A 14310-nucleotide genomic window follows, 5' to 3' on the forward strand; every position below is an offset into this window, starting at 1 on the left:
GGAGAAAAGTCAATAGTCTAAGGATAACAAAAAGATGGAAAGAAACTGGGTTCTTAACAATGACACTGAACAAGAATTAATTCTGGAGAGGCCAATTTCTGACTAAATTAACATAAATCCCTATACGAAAGACCTAACAGAAGAAAGTTTGTGCTCACTACCACATAAAAAAAGAACTTAGCACAGTATCAACTGTCATATGTAATACGTCAGGGGTTCAACAAAAATTATGAGGCATATCATAAGGCAAGAAAAATGTAGTCTGAACAGACAAAGCAGTCATCAGAACCAGACTTAGATACAACACAGTTGTTAGAACCATCAGACAAAGAATTTAAAATAACTGTGATTAGTATGTTAAAGGCTTTTATAAAAAAATGTAGACAACATGCAAGATAGGTAATTTCAGGAGAGGGATGAAAACTATAAGACAATCAGATAGGCTTGTCTATCTGACAAGCCTATCTGATTGATATAATATATGCAGAGAATATCTGATGATATAATATATCTTATATATCATATATCTTATATCTGATAAGATATAATATATGCAGAGAATTTTGTGTTTGCATTCAGGAGTAGATACAATACAAGAAAGAAAAGTATCAGTGACTATAATGGTAGGTCAATATAAAATACCAAAACTAAACACAAAGAAGAAAAACAAAGAGTAAAAAATTAAAACAGAACAGAGCATCAAAGAGCAGAATGACAACATTAAATGCTGTTTATCATTGTTTAGCATCTGTGTAATTAGATTTCCAGAAGGAAAATAAAGTTATAACAGGGCAAAAGAAACATTTAAAGAAATAATTTTAGAGACTCTTCCAAAATTAGTGACAGACACTAAAAAAAGATCTACGATATTCAGAGACTATCAAACAGAAAAATACAAAATGAATAAGCAAACAAAAAACACACTCAGGCAAGTCGTATTCACACTGAATAAAAACCAATAACAAAGAGAAATTCTTGAAGGGAGCCACCAAAATAGGAAAAAGAAAAATGAAGATTACATACAGAAGAATAAAGATAAAAATTATAGCAGAAAGCTTATCAGAAACCATGCAAGCAAGAAGACAGGTAAGTGACATCCTTAGATTGCTGAAAGAAAACAACTGTCAACCCACAATTCTACATCCAGTGAAAATATACTTCAAAAGTAAAATAAATATTAGAATTTTCCAAAGAAAGGCAACTTGAGGGAATTCAGTGCCGTCAGGCCTAATCTGTAAGAAATACACAGGGAAGTTCTTCAGACAAAAGCATATGATGCTGGGAAGAAAACTGATCTACATGGAAAAAAATGAAGGACACTGGAAATTCAATAAAGACAAAATGTAAGCTCTTATATTTTAATTTCTTTAAAAGATAACTTACTGTTTAAAGCAATAGTTTAACAATGTATATGTTTATGAAACTTATGACAACAATGACACAAGAAATGGAAAAGAGGAATTGGAAATATTATAAGGATTTTACATTACATGAAAAGTAATATAGTATTACTGATGGTGGATGAAGATTATTTAAAGAGGTATATTTTAAACTAACTATATGTATTCATGGATGACATGACTGTGAGTATAGAAAATCCCAAAGAATCTACTAAAAAAATCCTGGAAGTAATAAGTAAGTTTAGCAAGGTCAGAGAACAAAAGGTCAATATATAAAAGTTGATTTTATTCCCATACACAAGTAATGAAAAACTTGTATTTGAATTTTTTGAACCTCACATTTATAATAACTTGAAAAGGTGAATTAACCAAATGCAATAAGTTCTAGAGATCTGATATACAACATTATAGCTATACTTAACAATAATGTGTTATATAATTAAAAATGTATTAAATGGGTAGATCTCATGTTAAGTGTTTTTATACTACAATAAAAAAAAATTAAAGGGACAAAGGAAATTTTGCAGGTAATGGATTGATATGTTCATTGTCTTGATTGTGATGGTGGCTTTGTAAGTGTTTACATATATCAAAAGTTTGTCAAATTGTACATTTTAAGTATGTGGAGTTTATTCTTCGTCAATTATGTCTGAACACATAATTTTAAATTTTAAGAGAGTGAATTAACTAGTTATCATTTTTAACAAAATATGTGCAGGATCAGCATGGCAACAGCTACAAAACATTGATGAAAGAAAAGAAAGATCTAGATAAACGGAGAAACATATCATGTTCATACATTGAACAATTTAATACTGATAAGATGGTAATCTTCCTCTATATGGTCTATAAATTCAGTGTAATCTCTAACAAAACTCTAGAAAAATTTTGTAGGTATCCACAAGATGTTTTTAAAATTTGTTATGGTATACCAAACAAATAGAATAGCCAAAACAATCCTAAAAAAATAAAATCAGAATACTCACATTACTTGATTTTAAAACTTAGTGGAATTCCACAGTATTATGACAACACAGTATTGAGAAAAGGATAGACGTACTGATCATTAGAACTAAACAGAAAGTAAAGAGGAGACCTGCAGAAATACAGTCAGCTGATTTTTTACAAGTGTAATGGCACTTCAGTGGAGAAAGAATAGCCTTAGATAAAACAACAAAAGCACAATCCATGAAAGAAATACAGATAAATTTGACTTTATCAAAATTTAAAACTTTCACTCTCTGAAAGATATCATTATAAGAATGTAAACCAAGCCACACTCTGTGAGAAAATATTTGCAGTCAAACAACTGATAAGGAACTCATATTCAGAATATAAAATGAATACTTAACACTCAAAAATTAGAAAGCAAACAACCCAATTTTTTAAATGGGCAAAAGATATAAACTTCACTGAAGAACATATTTAGATGGCAAATGAGCATATAAAAATGTGCTCAAGCGTTAGTCATTAGTGGCATTGGAATTAAAACCACAGTGACGTATTGCTATATGTCTATTAGAATGGCTAAAATAAAATTTTTAAAAACTGACAACATCAAATGCTGGTAAGGATGCAGAGCAACAAGAACTCTCCTTTACTGCTGGTGGGAGTGAACAATGGTACAGTCACTTTGGAAGACAATTTGGCAGTTGTTTTTTGTTTGTTTGCTTTGTTTTTATAAAACTAAACAAAGAATCATCACACAACTCAGCAATTTCACTCTGAGATATTTATCCAAATGAACTGAGAAGACTGACAAGACAGATGACAAGACTTCTCTGGATCCACAAAGATTACAGAAATGTCTCACTCTTCCTATTAAACCTGGAACTACTATGAAGGGAGACACTTTAGAGGTTTCTCCCCTAAGAGTCAATAGGGAACCCCCTCAAAATTTGCCCCACCTCCTCTCCTGGCTTCCTTAAGTCTCAGCAAAGCCTAACCATGAAGACATTTAGCCTGAGAATTAATATACTATATCCTAAAGAAGCTGGGAGAATTATCCAGCATGTACTTGAAGAAATTGTGAGAGTCCCCTTAGGACTGGATTTTGAGGATGCTTGATCAAGGGGGCTAGAACATAAAACAGGATAAGAGAGAGCTTATTGGTCTGGGGGCACTTTCTCAGGATATAGGATATAACACTCTGGAAGGATATTAGAAGATTAGAACATTTGATGCTTGCAGGCTCCTACAAGCCTGGAAAAAGCAATGGCCCATGCTTAGTAACAATGAACTGCATGAATTGCTCTGTAAGATGGGACAGGACAGGATTAAAAGGCAAAAGGGCATTTGTATCTTGGAGTGGATATATTATGAGGTCAGAAGGTCAACCATAGCATTGTGTTTGTCAATAAAGAGAATACACTATTCACCAAGGTTATCACAAATGTGCTGGTGAGAGGGATCTAGCATCAGAAAGAAGTTCAGTGGTAGCTATCCTCCCCAGGACTGGGATGATAATAAAAGCGTTTACAGAGCTTGGCTACTGATATCAATCAGATGATAGGGCATTTAACCGCCAGATGCCAGCAGACTGCATTTTTGTAATGACTAGCAAGGATTGAGCAGGAACCAAGATGGCTTGACCCACATGGAATTGCAGAGATGGTTAATAAAATGAATAGGATCCCCAGGGGCAGAATAGATACAAGAGAAGCCAAGAATACTGCTTTAAGATATAATCAAAAGAAATCAAGGAAGTGTGATCAGGAGGCAGAGGGTTGTTTTCTCCAATCAAAGTAATGAATGATCCTTTTTTCCAGTTCCCAGGACTGAGACAATTTTCAGACTTAGAACTCCTTGATTGATGAGGTGACCACATCCCTAGGAGTAAGTTCCCTGTAACACCATGACACAGTATTATATACTGTAATGATTACCCGGTCCTAATCCAAAGGGACCTATGACTAATAACTCAAGTGACTGTTCATTAGGAAAATGGGAAGATTCATACATTTTGATTTCACACAGGGTATGAGTTTTAATTGATACCTGGAGACCTGAAGCATAACTATCACTTCATGTTAGACTGGGAACTAATGAGAATCAGGTAAGAAATGCAGCTCTGGAAAATCCCAGAGTATAGTGAGTCTGTTGGGTCTGTAGACCCACCTAGTGGTCATTCTCTTGGTAAGTGAACATGCCCTGGAAACACAGAAGACCTCACTCACAAGTCTGGCAGTTGACGCTCTCTGAGTTCCCTCAGCTGGGGCTGTTGCCCAGAATATCTTCATATAACCTCTTCATGTAGTTGCTTGGGGGCTTCCTCACAGCATAGTAGTTAGCTTTCTAGAGCAAGGATCCCAATACTGTCAGGTGGAAGTTATTCTACCTTTTGTGCAACACAGAGTATCTCATCTGTTATTGCCACAACCCTACCCAGGTTCAAAGGGACGGAACACTTTCAATGGGGAGCAGTATTGAAGTTACATTGTAGGAAGAGAACGAGGGATGGGATATATTGTTGAGTCTATTTGGGGGTGAGGAGGGGAGGAATAAAACCCGCTATATCTGCTCTTCCTAATAAGCTGATCTCAGGGATCTGCATCCAGAGAGTGAGGGCCCTGGATATAGTGGATTCAATGAGATAGCTCCACATTTCAAGCTCCAGATTTCTATTAAATGCATCTCTAGTTCTCTGGAAAATTGGCACAGTAAATATTTTTTCTGTTGTGGGGCCCTTCAAGGACAACTGGACAATTACTCTGAATACAACATAGTAAAAGAGTGTTGACACAGATGTGCACAATACTGAACGGGAGAGATGTTCATCTCCTCATAGAGCACCAGGAAAAGACTTGGTGATTCTAGGACTGAGTGGGGAAGAAGGTCAGTCAGTACCTCTCCTCTGCAGGAAGCCCCTTCTGATGTCTCCATATTTCACTGAAAGTCTTATTAATATGGGCCTTGTGGACTTCTGTCCATGGGAGTATTCCTGAGTAGAGGGTGGCATATCCTGCCTTTAATAGACAGATGTTAAAACCCCATAGCTGAGTCATCCACTGGACCTTACCAGTAAGTGTGGCCTGAAGCGACTGAAACTTGCCCCCACTCTCAGACAGAAATTGTTCTACTCTCACAGTCCCCGTGCCTCCCATACTCTGAAGGGACAGTCAGGCTAGTTCTTATGACCTCCCACTCTTCTGGATTGTGGAAGTTTCTGATGCTGGCTCTGAGACATGGCATCTCTTTGCCAAAATCTAGTGTCTATATTACCATTCTGCTGTGAAGGAACAGGCCCTGTCCTTGCCACAGGTTTTTGACTGTCTTGCTATATGCACCTCTACCCTGACCCTACTGAACCATGATGTCTGACAAAATCACTCTGAAATCTTTTTCCTTCTCCTTCAGTCCTCGGTCTGGCCCAGATCTCAGTACAAAAGTCTGGAATGTCTCTACCCACATTCCAGGGCTCAGCTCTTGCTCTTCACTTTCATAAGATGTGTTGATCGGGGCTTCCCCGGTGGCGCAGTGGTTGAGAATCTCCCTGCCAATGCAGGGGACACGGGTTCGAGCCCTGGTCTGGGAGGATCCCACATGCCACGGAGCAACTAGGTCCGTGAGCCACAACTACTGAGCTTGCGCGTCTGGAGCCTGTGCTCCGCAACAAGAGAGGCCGCGATAGTGAGAGGCCGGCGCACCGCGATGAAGAGTGGCCCCTGCTTGCCGCAACTAGAGAAAGCCCTCGCACAGAAACGAAGACCCAACACAGCCAAAAATAAATAATAAATAAAAATAAATTAAAAAACAAAAAAAAAGACACAGTAGGAAATGGCCAAAGGTCTCAGCTAAGGAACTCACAATCAAGGAGGTGGGTTTTAGTTAGTTGGACCTTCTTTCATTTAGTTCTCAATTTGTAGGGTAGCAGTGAAACGCTTTTTTATGCTCCCACACCAACTAAAATGAATCCCTAGACTGCTCCACCATGCTCTTGAACCTTGGTGTGGCTTTTAATAAGAGTTTCTCAGAGCCACAGAGGGTGTCAACTGCCATTAGAGGTAGATGACAGCAGGATCCCTTTAGGCTCCTAGCGGAGCCACAAAGAGATGGGAGACATACCGAAGCTGTGTGAGCACTCTAGGCATAGTAAAGCATGAAGAAGTGAGTTCGTGAGTCCTGGGATCCTCTTTTCTCCCAAAGACCCAACTCAGCCCACAACCAGGACTCAGCTTTCCTTTTGCTTGATCGCGCCATAGCCTGCCAATTGTCTCTGAATACAGCTCCCTTAGATTAGGGAGTTCTGGATCATCGTCCCCATTCTAGCACTGAGAACAAGCACCCTACTATTACACAGAGCAGAGCTTCTCATAGCTTCTCCCCATTCCTCATTCTTTTGGAGATTTGGTCACTGCAGCATGAGTACAGTATTCCTAGGTAGGAATGCCCACAAGCCCCATCCTGGGTTTACATGAAAATAGACATTTAAGAAGCCTCCTGGTGTCAAAGGTTCTAAGTGGGGCTCTTCTCCCCTCTGTTCCTTGAAATAAGTAATAAACTCACAGAAACAGGGAAGGAATAACCACAAGAACAAATTGGATGAATTTCCTCCTTTATACATACCAATTCAGTGAAAGATAACAGTAAAAAGAACCATCTGTACTATTCCTTTCAAAGCCATTGTATGAAATCTTTCATCAATAATCATCCCTGCTTAGCCTATCACTTACCTGAAACCAGCTTCTCACAATTAAAAGAAAAAAAGAAAAAGCAGATAAAAGAGAAAAAAAAATTCCCAATTTCATTTATCCTTGAAAAACATGGCCTCTTTTTCTTGCTATTTTTCTCCAGAGACAAGATCCCCTCAAAGATTAAAAAGTCTTTCAGAAGTGTGGGAATATCTGACTTTCTTCTCTCCCCTTCTCACTTGCATGTGTGCCTACAAGCTCACACGCTCACACTCAGAGGTTTTCAAAAATATACAGAAATTGCTGTGATATGTGAAATACATTTGAAAACATCATTTAAGCCCTAGAAGATTTGCTTCTGAATTTTTCCCAAGAAGGATATCAACACTGCAACTGATATCACACCATGCGGATCTTTTCTCTTTCTCTTCCCCTCAATCCTTCTTTCAATGTATATAAAAGCAATCTTACCAGTCAATCCCAGTAAATTTTGTTGGCTAATTTTCTTAATAAATTTTCTCCAATGGAACACAAAATTTAAAAAGAAAACTTATGCCAAAAATATTAACAAATATTAACAAAATCATTAATAAAGGCTACTTATGTATTCTGGGTTAAAATAGTTTATTTTTGTTATTTTGTACTTTACAAATTTTTTGCAAGTAGCAAAAATATGAGTGCAAGATTGTATTAGAAGAGGGGATGTAGATGGTTATCCCTATGGTACTCACAGACATTTGAATGAACTATAATGAAGCCTCTTTCATTAATAGGAGCAAACTCAGAACCTGCCAAAGTGTTCTAGAGGGGAGTCTCCAGGTGCAGAGGGCAGTTCTCATTCCAATTCCACTTCTTTGAAGGTTTTCTGGATAACCCCCATTACCATCAAGGTGACCACAGGTGGGTTTGTTCCACATAATATGGTCCTGGTCTAATTTTTATTCAAACAAGGGGCAGAGGTGATGTTGGAACTTTGATTAAAGGCTTAATTCAAACTACAGGGAAAGACAAACTAACAGTAACCAGAAGCAAGGTAATTTTGTTTTATACAACTCACTTTTCTCACCTTCTAGTTGATGCTTCTTCTCAAGGAACCCCTGTTGCCTGATTTTGTCTGCCCCCAACACCAGGAACTGATTCTCTGTATCTCTGCCCACTGTCCACATTCAGGAAGGGGAGGAGACGAGAGAGGGCAAAAAGAAGCTGCCCTTCCCAGCTGTGCTTTGTTTCCTTTATAAGAAGGGATCCTGGTCAGATTTGATGTTAATCATCAAGACTGACTTACCCTAGTATGTGCATCAGAATCACCTGCAGGGCTTGTTAAACCACAGCTTGCTAGGCTTCAACCACAAAGATTCTTGATTCAGTAGATCTGAGGTGGGGTCACAGAGTTTGCATATCTAACAAATTATGAGATGCTGCTGTTGGTGCTGGACCATAATTTTAGAATCTCTGACTGAGCCCATATCCATTAAAGATGATTCTTTTAGGGACTTCCCTGATGGTGCAGTGGTTAAGAATCCACCTGCCAATGCAGGGGACACGGGTTCGAGCCCTGGTCCGGGAAGATCCCACATGCCATGGAGCAACTAAGCCCATGCGCCACACCTACTGAGCCTGCGAGCCACAACTACTGAGCCCACGTGCCACAACTACTGAAGCCTGTGTGCCTAGGGCTCATGCTCCGCAACAAGAGAAGCCACTGCAGTAAGTCCATGCACCACAATGAAGAGTAGCCCCCGTTCGCCACAACTAGAGAAAGCCCATGTGCAGCAACGAAGACCCAATGCAACCAAAAATAAATAAATAAATACATTTATTTTTTAAAAAAAAGATGATACTTTTAGGCTGTACGAAGATGGGCAATTAAAAGAGAAAATCTTACTGGAAAGCATAAGGCTGGAAGCACACTGTGAACTTGCTACTATAGCTTTTTATGGTCTGTGGTGGAGAGAAAGAAGTGGAAAATGCAGGCTCTTTTGCCCGTACAGCTACAGTGCCTTAGGAGGGGTGCAAGATGGCCACTATGCAGTGTCTTTAGTTTGCAGGGCCCAGAAGATCAAGCAACAAGGTACAGGCCTGGTGTCCAGGGGCCCAGGCAGCCCCACATTTGGACCATTCTCTTCCCCATCCCAACCCCACAGGAAATATGTCCTTACAACAGAGGTTCTCAAAGTGTGGTTCTGAGAACTGTGGGAGTCTGTGAAGTCAAAATTATATTTAAAATAATATTCAGAGATTATTTGTCCTGTGGCCTAAGATGGTTTTATAAATGTTATTTTAATTATTTAGTAAATTAATAATTATTTTTAGTTTTAATTTCTAATGTGGCATATTCTGACATTAAAAAAAACCCTACATAAATAAAAAGCTTTTGGGGGCCCGGCCTTACAATAATTTTATTAGCATAATCAAGGTATAATTTATATACCATAAAATTCACCCACTTAATATGTACAGTTTAATGACTTCTAATAAATGTTTATTAAATTTATTTTATGCAACCATCACCACATCCACTTTTAGAACACTCGTCTTTCCAAAAGATCCCTCCTGATCTTTCACAGTCAATCCCTACTCCCATCCCCAGTTCCATGCAACCAGATATCTACTTTCTGTCTGTACAGTTTTGTCTTTTTAGGGTCATCATATGTATGAAATCATACTACACATGGCCCTTTCTTTGTGCCCGCCTCCTTTCATTTAACATAATGTTTTTGAAGTTCATTATTCTTTTTTTGGTATGTGTAATTTATTACATTTTAGCTAAGAGGTATTGCATTTTATGAATATACCACAATTTATTTATCCATTCACTAAATGATGGGCATTTGGATTGTTTCCAGTTTTTAGTGAATATGAGTAATGCTGCTATGAAACTTCATAAAAGTCTTTCATTTACTGTGGGTAGATATTTATGGGTGAAAGTGCTAAGTTATTTGTTTTATATGTTTAATCATTTGAGAACCTGCAGAACTGTTTTTCAGAGTGGCTGGACCATTTTATTTTGCTACCAGCAATTTATGAGTTCCAATTCCTGCATATCCTCACCAACAGTATTGTCTGCCTTTATTAAGCCATTTCATTTTTTACTGTGTAGTGGTATCTCACTGTAGTTTTAATTTGCACATGTACTACTAATAACTAATGATGTTGAGCATCATTTTATGTATGCTATCGACTGGCTGTCTGTGTCCCTCCAAAAGCTGTATGTTAAAACCTAATCAACAATGTGATATATTGGAGGTAGGATTTTGGAGATGATTAGGTTATGAGGATGGAGCCCTCATGAATACAGTGTGTCCTATTATTGTAAAAGAGACTTCAGAGAGCTCCCTCACTCCTAACACGTGAGGACACCCAGAAAAGACAGCTGTCAGTAAACCAGGAGGCAGGCCTTCACCAGACGTCGAGTTTGCCAGCATCTTGATCTTTGACTTTCCAGCCCCTAGAACTGTGAGAAATAAGTTTCTGGGGTTTATGGTATTTTTGTTACAGAAGCTGGAACAGACAAAGGCAATGTCCTTATTTGCCATCCAGATATCTTCTTCGGTGAAGTGCCTACTCGAGTCTTCTTAATTGTACAATGGTTTCTGTTGGATTGTTTGTCTTATTGAATTGTAAGAGTTCTTTTGGATGAAACTCCCTTATCAGATAGTTGTTTGCAAATTCTTTTTCCCAGGCTATGGCTTTTCTTTTAATTTTGTTAGATGCTTATTTGAAGAATGAAATTTTTAATATTGATGAATACAATTTGTCAGTTTTTTCTTTTATGTTTCATTTTGGTGCCATGTGCAAGAAATCGTTGTTAAACACAAGCTCACAAATTTTTCTTTTTCATGAATTCCTCTAGAAGTTTTCAGGAAATACATTTGGGTCAATGAACCATTTTTAGTTAATTTTTTGTATGGTGTAATGTGAGGATGAGGTTCATTTTGCATATAATCCCAAATGTTTAAGCTCTACTTGTAGAAAAGATTATCCTTTCCATTTTTGACTTATCTTGGCATCTTTGTTGAAAATCAATTGACCGTAGATGTGTTATCTATTTCTAGATTCTAATTCTGTTTCATTGTTGTACATATTAATATATCTCACATTATACTAATACTATACTGTCTTTTTTTTTCTTTTTCTCTTGAAAATCCAGAGGTTTTTTTTTTTTTTTTATGGTACATTTTTATTATTAATAAACCAATATGTATATATTACATTAATTAAAGTTCATAGCATCTCTATTCATATTTCCTCAGTTTTTCCATAATGCTTTTTTTCTAAAGAGTTCCATTCAGGATACCATGTTCCATTTAGTTTTTATGTATCCTTAGGCTCCTCGTGGTTGTGAGAGTTTCTCAGACTTCCCTTGTTTTTGATGACTTTGACAGTTCTGAAGAGTATTGGTCATATATTTTGTAGAGTGTTCCTCTATTAAAGTTTGTCTGGTGTCTTTCTTGTTATTGGTCTGGATTAGTATATTTTTGGGAGGAAGACCCCAGTGGAAAGTGCATTCTTATCATAACATGTGTAGGACACATATTATCAATATGACTTACTACTGTTGATGTAAACCTTGATTACTTGGTTGAGGTACTATTTTTCAGTGGAATTTTCCCTTTTATTCCTTCCTTTCATACTGTACTGTTTGGAAAGTTCCTGTGAATAGCCCACTCTTAATGAATGGGCTGTTTATTACCACTGATTAAGGGTAGACTATATAAAGTATATTTGAAATTATTTTGCATGAGATTTGTCTCTTCTTCCACAGTTATTTATTCAATCATTTATTTTATGAGGGGATATTTAATTTATACTTTGGGTTATAATGCAATGCTCTTTTATTTATTTATTTATTTATTTTTTAAACATCTTTATTGAAGTATAATTGCCTTACAATGTTGTGTTAGCTTCTGCTTTATAACAAAGTGAATCAGTTATACATATACATATGTTCCCATAGCTCTTCCCTCTTGCGTCTCCCTCCCTCCCACCCTCCCTATCCCACCACTCTAGGTGGTCACAAAGCACCGAGCTGATCTCCCTGTGCTATGTGGCTGCTTCCCACTAGCTATCTATTATACATTTGGTAGTGTATATATGTCCATACCACTCTCTCACCCTGTCACAACTTACCCCTCCCCCTCTCCATATCTTCAAGTCCATTCTCTAGTAGGTCTGTGTCTTTATTCCCATCTTGCCACTAGGTTCTTCATGACCTTTTTTTTTTTTTTTTCTTAGATTCCATATGTATGTGTTAGCATACTGTATTTGTTTTTCTCTTTCGGACTTACTTCACTCTGTATGACAGACTCTAACTCCATCCACCTCACTACAAATACCTCCATTTCATTTCTTTTTATGGCTGAATAATATTCCATTGTATATATGTGCCACATCTTCTTTATCCATTCATCCGATGATGGACACTTACGTTGCTTCCATGACCTGGCTATTGTAAATAGAGCTGCGATGAACATTTTGGGACATGACTCTTTTTGAATTATGGTTTTCTCAGGGTATATGCCCAGTAGTGGGATTGCTGGGTCGTATGGTAGTTCTATTTTTAGTTTTTTAAGGAACCTCCACACTGTTCTCCATAGTGGCTGTATCAATTTACATTCCCACCAACAGTGCAAGAGTGTTCCCTTTCCTCCACACCCTCTCCAGCATTTATTGTTTCTAGATTTTTTGATGATGGCCATTCTGACCGGTGTGAGATGATATCTCATTGTAGTTTTGATTTGCATTTCTCTAATGATTAATGATGTTGAGCATTCTTTCATGTGTCTGTTGGCAATCTGTATATCTTCTTTGGAGAAATGTCTATTTAGGTCCTCTGCCCATTTTTGGATTGAGTTGTTTGTTTTTTTGTTATTGAGCTGCATGAGCTGCTTGTAAATCTTGGAGATTAATCCTTTGTCAGTTACTTCGTTTGCAAATATTTTCTCCCATTCTGAGGGTTCTCTTTTGGTCTTGTTTATGGTTTCCTTTGCTGTGCAAAAGCTTTTAAGTTTCATTAGGTCCCATTTGTTTATTTGTGTTTTTATTTCCATTTCTCTAGGAGGTGGGTCAAAAAGGATCTTGCTGTGATGTATGTCATAGAGTGTTCTGCCTATGTTTTCCTCTAAGAGTTTGATAGTGTCTGGCCTTACACTTAGGTCTTTAATCCATTTTGAGTTTATTTTTGTGTATGGTGTCAGGGAGTGTTCTAATTTCATACTTTTACATGTACCTCTCCAGTTTTCCCAGCACCACTTATTGAAGAGGCTGTCTTTTCTCCACTGTATATGCTTGCCTCCTCTATCAAAGATAAGGTGACCATATCTGCATGGGTTTATCTCTGGCCTTTCTATCCTGTTCCATTGATCTATGTTTCTGTTTTTGTGCCAGTACCAAACTGTCTTGATTACTGTAGCTTTGTAATATAGTCTGAAGTCAGGGAGCCTGATTCCTCCAGCTCCATTTTTCGTTCTCAAGATTGCTTTGGCTATTTGGGGTCTTTTGTGTTTCCATACAAATTGTGAAATGTTTTGTTCTAGTTCTGTGAAAAATGCCAGTGGTAGTTTGATAGGGATTGCATTGAATCTGTAGATTGCTTTGGGTAGTAGAGTCATTTTCACAGTGTTGATTCTTCCAATCCAAGAACATGGTACATCTCTCCATCTATTTGTATCATCTTTAATTTTTTCATCAGTGTCTTATAATTTTCTGCATACAGGTTTTTTGTCTCCTTAGGTAGGTTTATTCCTACATATTTTATTCTTTTTGTTGCAATGGTAAATGGGAGTGTTTTCTTAACTTTACTTTCAGATTTTTCATCATTAGTGTATAGGAATGCAAGAGATTTCTGTGCATTAATTTTCTATCCTGCTACTTTACCAAATTCATTGATTAGCTCTAGTAGTTTTCAGGTAGCATCTTTAGGATTCTCTATGTATAGTATCATGTCATCTGCAAACAGTGACAGCTTTACTTCTTCTTTTCCAATTTGGATTCCTTTTATTTCTTTTTCTTCTCTGGTTGCTGTGGCTAACACTTCCAAAACTATGTTGAATAATAGTGGTGAGAGTGGGCAACCTTGTCTTGTTCCTGATCTTAGTGGAAATGGTTTCAGTTTTTCACCACTGAGGACAATGTTGGCTGTGGGTTTGTCGTATATGGCCTTTATTATGTTGAGGAAAGTTCCCTCTATACGTACTTTCTGCAGGGCTTTTATCATAAATGGGTGTTGAATTTTGTCGAAAGCTTTCTCTGCATCTATTGAGATGATCATATGGTTTTTC

General features: G+C 37.4%; 1 protein-coding gene across 6 annotated transcripts in view; it reads left to right on the forward strand.

The window, feature by feature from the left end:
• Positions 1–14310, forward strand: part of NAALAD2 (N-acetylated alpha-linked acidic dipeptidase 2) — a 135164-nt gene that overhangs the window by 20974 nt on the left and 99880 nt on the right. For 4 of the 6 annotated variants that reach the window (XM_007188914.3, XM_057552935.1, XM_028168170.2 and 1 more), the window contains one exon: positions 7804–7930. The exons of the other annotated variants lie outside the window; for them this stretch is intronic. The gene's annotated coding sequence lies outside the window, so the exon portion shown is untranslated. The remainder of the gene's footprint in view (positions 1–7803; positions 7931–14310) is intronic. 6 annotated transcript variants of the gene reach the window in all.

Source organism: Balaenoptera acutorostrata, chromosome 9 (assembly GCF_949987535.1).
Source record: "Balaenoptera acutorostrata chromosome 9, mBalAcu1.1, whole genome shotgun sequence".
In the NCBI taxonomy this organism is placed as follows: Eukaryota; Metazoa; Chordata; class Mammalia; order Artiodactyla; family Balaenopteridae; genus Balaenoptera; species Balaenoptera acutorostrata.